The sequence below is a fragment of the Pelophylax lessonae genome (genome assembly GCF_965119305.1).
Source record: "Pelophylax lessonae genome assembly, chromosome: 4".
In the NCBI taxonomy this organism is placed as follows: domain Eukaryota; kingdom Metazoa; phylum Chordata; class Amphibia; order Anura; family Ranidae; genus Pelophylax; species Pelophylax lessonae.
The window spans coordinates 573,787,893-573,796,818 of record NC_138771.1 but is presented as its reverse complement, the minus strand read 5'-3'; positions in this window follow the sequence as shown (position 1 = coordinate 573,796,818).

Below are 8,926 nucleotides of genomic sequence, written 5' to 3'. Positions count from 1 at the left end.
TTTCCATCTCTACACACCTGTGGTCACTAAGAATGGATCTCCAAGTGATTTGGTGTTTGTGGTCCATATATCTAAGGCCTTTAATACTGGGCATACATAGGAGAAGCCATATTCAACCTGTGACTGATTCTCGATACCCCTGTAGGGGTTCTTCTCTCTGGTGAGTGCGGTCCTGGGAGAGAGGGGGAGGAGAACACATGTATTCACAGTCACTATCCACCACTGAAGATTGATAAATCACCGGCAATTTGTTAATTATTCATTTTTCACATGGACTTATTTTTATATGTACGTTTTATTTGTTTCTTTTTTTTTTTTGATTGATTCTATTTAAATTTTGGACTTTTTATTGATTAAGAAGTTTTGTTATGCACATTCATATAATTCTGCACAAATGTTCCTTTTTCGCACTTTGACACTTCATTGATTTTCTTCTCTTTTTTGGGTTATATATTTAGTAGCACTAGCCCCTTAATTTGTTGACATTTCTACTGCTTTTCCTTGAATTTATATCCGTTATATACATTTGTGCATATATCTTTTGCTCTCAAGCATTTTATTTCTATTTATTATTTTTACCATTGATATTTGTCAGATTCACACAATTGTTTTCACTTATTGGGTTTACATCCTTCCTGCCGCCAGACAGCACCACCTACCCCTTCCCTTACATTTTATGACTACATACCCCTTCTTTGGGGCAATATGTGAGGTAGGCTGCAGCATGTTATGTATATCATAGCATGGAATTTAAAACATTTTTTCATAGTTCTCATCATTATAGTGCAGTTGAGCACAGTAAATAAGTAGAGCATACAGTAAACCCCCGCTCCATCGCGGTTCAGTTTTTGCGGTCCCGGTAATTCGCGTTTTTTTTTGTAATGTTATTTTACTATATAAATCATTAAAAATGAAATATTTTAGTGTTTTCCATAGCTCTTGTTATGTGTCTCAGTATCTTTTATGTGTTTAAATGAGTTTCTATTGTTTTAAAAGTGTTTTTAAAGGCCTTAAAGTGCTTTTACATGTACAGTGACAGTAAAAAAAACATGCCTACAGTGTATTTTAATAGGGTTTTTCTATTTCGCGGATTTTCACTTTTCGTGGCTGGGTCCGGAACGTCACCCCCGCAATGGAGGGGGGTTTACTGTGTTGCATTTTTTCTGCACTGCAAATTCACGGAACATGCTACAAATACACCGCACCCCTTTAAGCCAAGAAAGCCAAGCACATAAATTGTATAGCAAAATGCACTGCGAAATGCGCACCAAGCACACTTTAAGCGTGTTTTAAGTGCCCTTTAAAGGCACAGAAACGTGCACAGAAATGCGCAGTTATTTGCAGTTTCTGGTGTGAATGGACCCTTAACCCCCGTTCACATCAGGGTGATTTGACATGTCAAATCGCATGCAAAATCCCAGCCTATTGCCGGCAACGACACTGTCCGAATCGGTGCGACGCCGACTTTGCAGCGCCGCAGCGATTTCCAAAAGTAATTACTGCACTACTTTTGGCGACTTCGGGGGCAATTTCAATAGGCATCTATGCACAGATGTCTTTCAAATCGCCCCAGAACTCGCAATGAAATGCCGGTTTCTAATGAACTTGCACAATGTCAAACCTGCCTCCGATGTGAACGAGGGCTTAGGAACATTTACAAAAATGTGGCTTTAGGTGCATTTTCGACACTGCTTTTCTCCTGATAGGAGAGCTGGGTAAATGCCCAATGTGCATAAGTCCTGTCACTGTACAACCTGCGATGTAATCCTATGTGCACTCTCTAAGAAGAGTTGCCCTGGTTGTCCACTACAGTAATAGTTGAATGAACCGCAGTTCGCTTTCTGGACACAAGATGTCGCTGCTGTCAGGCGGCACTGTCCAATGAGCGGCGGGGCCGGGGAATAGTAGTGGCCGGTGTGCGCATGCGTGGTGTGTAGCACTGAGGTCAGGGAGTGATCAGCTGGGCAGAGTGCAGTGTGTGCACTTCTATGGGAGAGCAGAGGCGGGATCATCATCATCATCATCAGGCTGCTGCTACTCACAGGCAGGCAGGGAGGGGGGAGCAGGGACTGAGCACCAACAATTAGAGAGTGCTGCATTCTACTGGGAACTTCTGGGCTCCCTGACTTCTCATTGTCCCCCCCAGTTTGGGTTTCTGGGTCATTGTTGTCATGATGAGGCTGTGTTAGAGGAGGAGGATGACCTGTATACTATGAGAAGTGGATCCTGGGATCTCCTCATCACACCAGGGACTAGTATATAGACACTGTACAGGATTACCCCCCCATGGCTGCTGGCAGCATGTCTGTCCTCCTCTATGGCGCCTCTCTGATGCTCATCCACACCTGCTTGTGTGCCAGAGGTAAGAGCTCTTCCACTTCTACTTGTATATTACTTTTCCTATGTCTGTATGTCATATAATGGGTTTGATTTACTAAGGGCTCACAAACACCAGCTCTGCATGGATGGATGGACGCAGGCACAGCGCACAGAATACAATGGTTCTCTATGTGCCATGGTTACACCGTACAGGTGCGCCGCATGACATCATGTAGTATGTCTGTATTTTTACACACTGCGACTCCCATAATGTCACCCCAATGCACTGCGGGGCTTACACTTGTCATTTTATGACCATTACACTCTGTACACCTTACCCCCGCCACCCCCCATCCCTGCTGTACTTACCTTCTGGTTTGTAGAACTGTCAGCACCCCCGCAGCCAGTCCATTGGTTGAGGGGTTTCAAATCCCTGCTAGGGTTGCCACCTCATCCCTTTACACCAGGACACATGTTAATTACACAGGTTCTGTGGCTGATTAAGGTGGTAATTAAACTCAGTGCCTTATATGCATTATATCAGCCTCAGAACTTGTTTAATATTATTATATATTTATTATTAATATGTAATTATTATGTGTCCTGGTTTAAAGGGATGAGGAGACAACCCTGCTCTTCTCTGTGCAGCACTTCCAGGAGGGACTAGAGCGATTCACTGTGACAGCGCTGGCCAATGAGAATCAATCTGGTCTGACCCAGAAGGGCTGCACAGAGAAGTGAGGGGATATCAAATCCGGGTTGCAGGGATGCTGACAGCTCTGCAACTCCGGCGGTAAGTACAGCATGGACAAGGGGGTGGGGAGGGTGAACAGTGTTCATTTTTTCTGAAAGGATTCGCATATGGCAGTTCACACTGCTATATGCGAATCGCTGGGGGTGTCAATACAAAGTTGATGACACCCCCAGATTATTTTGCATATCGCAGTGCGAACTGTCAGTGCGGACATACATTGGATTGCATAGGTGTGAACACCCATGTGATCCAATTCTGATGTGGACCAAAAAAAGGGTCCTGTGCGATTTTGGTCTGAATGCGATGTGAATTCAGCCATACAATCTGCATGGCTAAATTCGCAACACACAGACATCGCGTGTGATTTGCAGAGCAGTGCGCCGTGAATCACATGAAGTCTGACATCGCATATGTGTGAACCGGCACTTAAAGTGATTGGAAAGTCTCCTTTTTTTCTCTAATAAAATAACAAATATGTTATACTTACCTCCTCTGTGCAGTTGGTTTTGCATAGAGCAGCCCGGACTGTCCTCTTCTTGGGTCACTCCCTCCTGCTCCTAGCCCCTCCCTCCTGTTGAGTGCCCCCACAGCAAGCAGCTTGCTATGGGGGCACCAGAGCTGAGCTGCAGCTCCATGTGTCCATTCAGACATGGAGCTGCTGTTTGGCCCCACCCCTTTTCTCTCCTGATTGGCTAACTGGGTTTGATCGACAACAGCACAAGCCAATGGCTCCGCTGCTGTGTCTTAGCCAATGAGGAGACGGAGTCCTAGATGGTTGAGATACTCGTGGACATCGCTGGATAGAGACTGGCTCAGGTAAGTATTAAGGGGGCTGGGGAGGGCTTCTGCACATAGAAGGCTTTGTATCTTAAAGCTGCTTCCGTCCTACACCGGCCACCGTGAAATACATCAGCTACGGATGGAGGAGCTTCGATCCTCTTTTTCTGAGTGTCCCTGCCGGCGCTCCAGGCCCCTCCTCTTCATCGGATTCCCCCACAGAAAGCCATTTTCCATTGGGGGCACCCGTGCATGCTCGCTCCCGAGTCCCACTACTGCGTTCATTGACACAGAGAGCGGGACTTGGCACCGCCCCCTGCTCCCATGTCACAGCTTTTGATTGACAGCAGCAGGAACCAATAGCTCCCACTGCTATCTGTCTGTCCAATGCAGAGGGAGACAGTGGTGGGAGCTGCTGCTCTTGTGCACATCGCTGGATCGAATTTGGCTCCAGTAAGAAAAAAGTTCTTAGGGGTCAAGGGGGGGAGCTGCAGCACAGAAGGTTTTTCACCTTACTACATAAAATGCAGTAAGGTGAAAAACCTTAAGGCTTTAAAACTACTTTAGTTCACTGTAGAAGAGACCCCGCCTGCTCACAGTTTTTAGTTGAAGAGTTTAGTTCTGCTTTAAAGTAGAATTCCAACCCTAACTAATCCTAAAAATGTCCCCTTCCTCCTCCTAACACTTATACTGACTAACCTGTGTAAAAAAGATGTAAACTAACCTATTTTCAGCCCACTCTGGTCTGGTCATGTGATCTCCTCTGTATTTGTCAGCTGCAGGGGAGAGGAGAGAGTGATCAGGTAATGCCGTGAATGGTGACATCACCCATAGGCTTACTATGGCCCATCCATCCCCTGCAGCCGCCACTGGCTGACAGAGGGGGGCTGGATCATGTGTCCAGACTAGATCAGCCTAACAAATAGGTAAGTATACACATCCTTCTTACACAGGTTAGTCACCATAGGTGTTAGGAGGAGAGAGGGAGCACTTTTAAGATTAGCTAGGTTAGATTTAGCCAGGAATTCTACTTTAAGTTTCGCTTTTGTTAAAAAGAAAAACTGTAAATGGTGCAATGATTGCCCTTCAGCATAAACTGACAGCCGCTGCTGTGAATGGGCGCTAAGGGCAATTTTTCATTTGGTCAGTTGGTAAGGCAGACCTGATTGGACCCTCCGTTCTCCCGCTAAAAACAGATGGATGGGGACCCGTTGTTCATCCGTCTAGTGGATCGGATCTGATGACGGGTTTAAACAGACAGGAGATCCATTTACATCCAACCACCCATAGAGGAGAGCAGGCTGTGTCTGTGTCACAGCAGATCCGGCGGCCATCTTTTGGGAGTCCAGAGCTACTGCTACATCGATCTACATACTGTTTTATGCTGTTACCTACTGGATAGTGTGTAAGTGGCCAATTTACCTTACAATAAACCTCTAGTTTGATGTACTATGCCATGAGGAGTCTCCATTTATATCTTTGATCTGAGGTCTGTTAAGCACTGGTACCGGGCTGCCTGACAGAGGACTTTTGGATCTGGGACCGGCTCCACATGAGTGATTGTTTATTGGGCACGCTTGACTGATCTCTGTAATGGGGGTCTGTCAGATCCAATAAGAGGCTTGGACACCTGGTGTTTGCTGGTGGTGGCTTCTGGATTCACGGTTTACTTTTTTACTCTGTCTGAACCACGTTTACCTTGGAATCCCCATTCATTCATGTGTGTGGATTCTATATAAACTTTTATTCCCACTTGATATTTTGTGGATTTTATTACATGTTATTTCAAGCTTATTTATATCCATATTTCAGGATTGGTGCAAGCTGCTTTTTTCCGTTGACATAGGGTTTGTTTATTTAGCGCAGTATTTTACCTTTATTACTTACATAGTTACATAGTTACATAGTAGGTGAGGTTGAATAAAGACAATAGTCCATCCAGTTCAACCTGTGTAGGTGTGTGTGGCTGTAATCATCTCACATACCCCTGAATGTTCTGATCCTTGAGATGTAAGTCTAAGAGTCTTTTGAAAGCCACCATACTACCCGCAGAAACCACCTCTTGTGGTAGAGAATTCCACAATCTTGTAGCCCTAACAGTAAAGTACCCCCCACGTTGCCTGAGGTTAAAACGCTTCTCCTCTAATCGCATTGTATGCCCTCGAGTCCTCATGCAATCCCTTCGAATGAACAGCTTTTTTTCTAAGCTGGGATCCCCATTAAGATATTTATAAATTGCTATCATGTCCCCCCTCAGACGTCTCTTCTCCAGGGAGAATAAATCGAGCGATTGTAGACGCTCTTCATAGTCAAGGTCCTCCAATCCCCTAATTAGTTTAGTTGCCCTTCTCTGGACTCTCTCCAGCTCCAACACATCCCTCCTGAGGACTGGCGACCAGAACTGGACAGAATACTCCAGATGCGGTCGGACCAGAGTTTTATAAAGTGGAAGGATTATAGACTTATCTCTGGAATACATCCCTTTCTTTATGCAAGCTAATATTCTGCTGGCTTTGGCAGCTGCCGCTTGACATTGCATGCTATTGCCTAATCTATCATCAACCAAGACTCCCAGATCCTTCTCCATTTTTGATTCCCCCAAGGGTTCCCCTCCTAACGTGTATTGTGCTTTTATGTTTTTAGTCCCCAAGTGCAAAACCTTACACTTCTCCACGTTAAACCTCATTTGCCATGTCGTTGCCCACTCTGTAATTTTGTCCAGGTCATTCTGTAGGATATTTGCTTCATGCTGTGCAGTTATTGCTCTGGCCAATTTTGTGTCATCTGCAAAAACTGATATCGAACTACTGATCCCGACCTCAATGTTGTTTATGAATAAATTGAACAAGGTTGGTCCCAGGACTGAGCCCTGGGGCACCCCGCTTACTACCTCAGACCAGTCTGAGTATGCGCTGTTTATTACCACTCTTTGGACACGCCCTTTAAGCCAATTCCGTATCCAAGAGCAAACCCTGCTGTCGATACCTGCAGACCTTATTTTATAAATTAAGCGCTTGTGGGGAACTGTATCAAACGCCTTAGCGAAATCCAAGTACACCACATCCACTGGTCTCCCCCTATCTAGCTCACAGCTCACCTCCTCGTAGAATATTAATAGATTGGTTTGACAAGAACGCCCATTTGTAAACCTGTGCTGATTATTGCTGATGATGTTGTTGTCTTTAGCAAACTCTATGATATAGTCCCTTTATCATCCCCTCCAGAAGTTTACATACTATTGATGTCAAACTGACAGGCCTATAATTTCCCGGGATATGCCTCTAGCCATTTTTAAATATCGGAATCACGTTAGCTTTCTTCCAATCCCCTGGTACATCTCCTGTCCTAATACTGTCAGCAAAGATCAGGAACAGTGGTCTGGATATAACCTTACTGAGTTCCTTGAGTACTCTCGGATGTACGCCATCCGGGCCTGGTGATTTGTTTGTGTTGAGTTTATCCAGCCTTTCCCTGATTTCACACTCTGTTAGCCATAGTGGCAAGTCCTGTGTATTACTACTAACCATACAGTCATGGTCAGTGTACCCCTCCGTTTCCTGTGTAAAGACTGACGAGAAAAAAGCATTCAGCACGGTTGCTTTTTCAGTGTCCTCTGTAACCATCCTCCCATCATTGTTAATTATGTGTGCAATATGCTCTGCCCTAGTTTTTTTGCTGTTGATATATTTAAAGGATTTCTTTGGGTTTTTTTTACTATCCTCTGCTATTTGTCTCTCAAAGTTGATTTTAGCCATCGTGATTTCTTGTTTACTTTTATTTGCCTCCTTGTATTGCCCGAAAGTCGATACTGTGCCCTCTGATTTATACTTCTTGAAGGCCAATTTTTTTCCCCTAATAAGTTTTTTGACGCTACGGTTTAGCCAGCCAGGTTTGGCTTTGTCTCTTCTAAATTTATTTCCCATAGGAATGCACTGCAAGATGCCTTTGCTTAATATGTTCCTAAAGCATTCCCATTTTTCCTCTGTGGTCAGGGATCCCAAGGTTTGGTCCCAGTTTACCCTTTCCATCAATGAGTACAATTTTGGAAAGTTTGCCCTTCTGAAGTTTAGGGTTCTTAGGTTCCCCACTTGCCTTGTTATATTGTTATTTATACTAAATGTGATCATCCTGTGATCGCTAGAGCCCAGGTAGTCCTGGACTCCTACCTGCGAGATTAGGTCTGGGTCATTAGTGATCAATAGATCCAGGACTGCATTTTCTCTACTGATTACTGATGTATGCATGCAAGGTATTCCTAGCAGGAAGTTCCAAATGTGAATATGGTCTGTATTGTGTGTGCCTTTACACGTGTAAAAATTCTCCCCAGCTCCCAGAATGCCAAATATTCAAATAATGCCATCTACTATTCAAGAGGGCAGCTTTGATTTATATGCAAAATACTGACCAGTAGCGCGGATTTTTGTAATAATTTTTCTTAAATCTTTTTCCAGGACAGCTACTTGAGAGTTGATTGGCTCTGCCTTCAACAGGAAACACAATCCAGAAAAAGATTAACCACTTGCTGCCTGCCACAGTACATTTACTGCGGCAAGGTGACACGTGCAGGCTCAGTCATGTATAAATACTTGCATAAAAGAAAATGTGCAGCGCCATTATTTCCAGTGAACGATAGAGTGAACTAAGTAAGATACAAAGGTAAATTGTGCAAGTGTTCATCAATAATGTAGCTGTGATCATAAAAAAAAAATACAAATTTCAAAGATATAGTCTTTGAAGGAAATCGTGAAGAAAAGATCCAACACCTTCACATGTGAGAAAACAGTCCTTCTAAGAGAGTGTTCAGACGTCAGCCGCCACCTCCCCATGAAATCAACACTCACCAGATGCGATGGCTGCCATTACAACAGCATGCACACCTGTGTTTTTATGACAAACATCCACAGAAAGTATATAAATCTCTCCCAATATCCACTTCAGATATACTCCTCGTTGGGATTAAGCTGGAGTGAATAAAGCTCACCAAGAGCCAAAACAATGCTCAGATATTGTAGTATTTAATGTGAATCCATGTATTGTTAAAAACATACATAAAACAAAAAAGTTCTTACATACCAG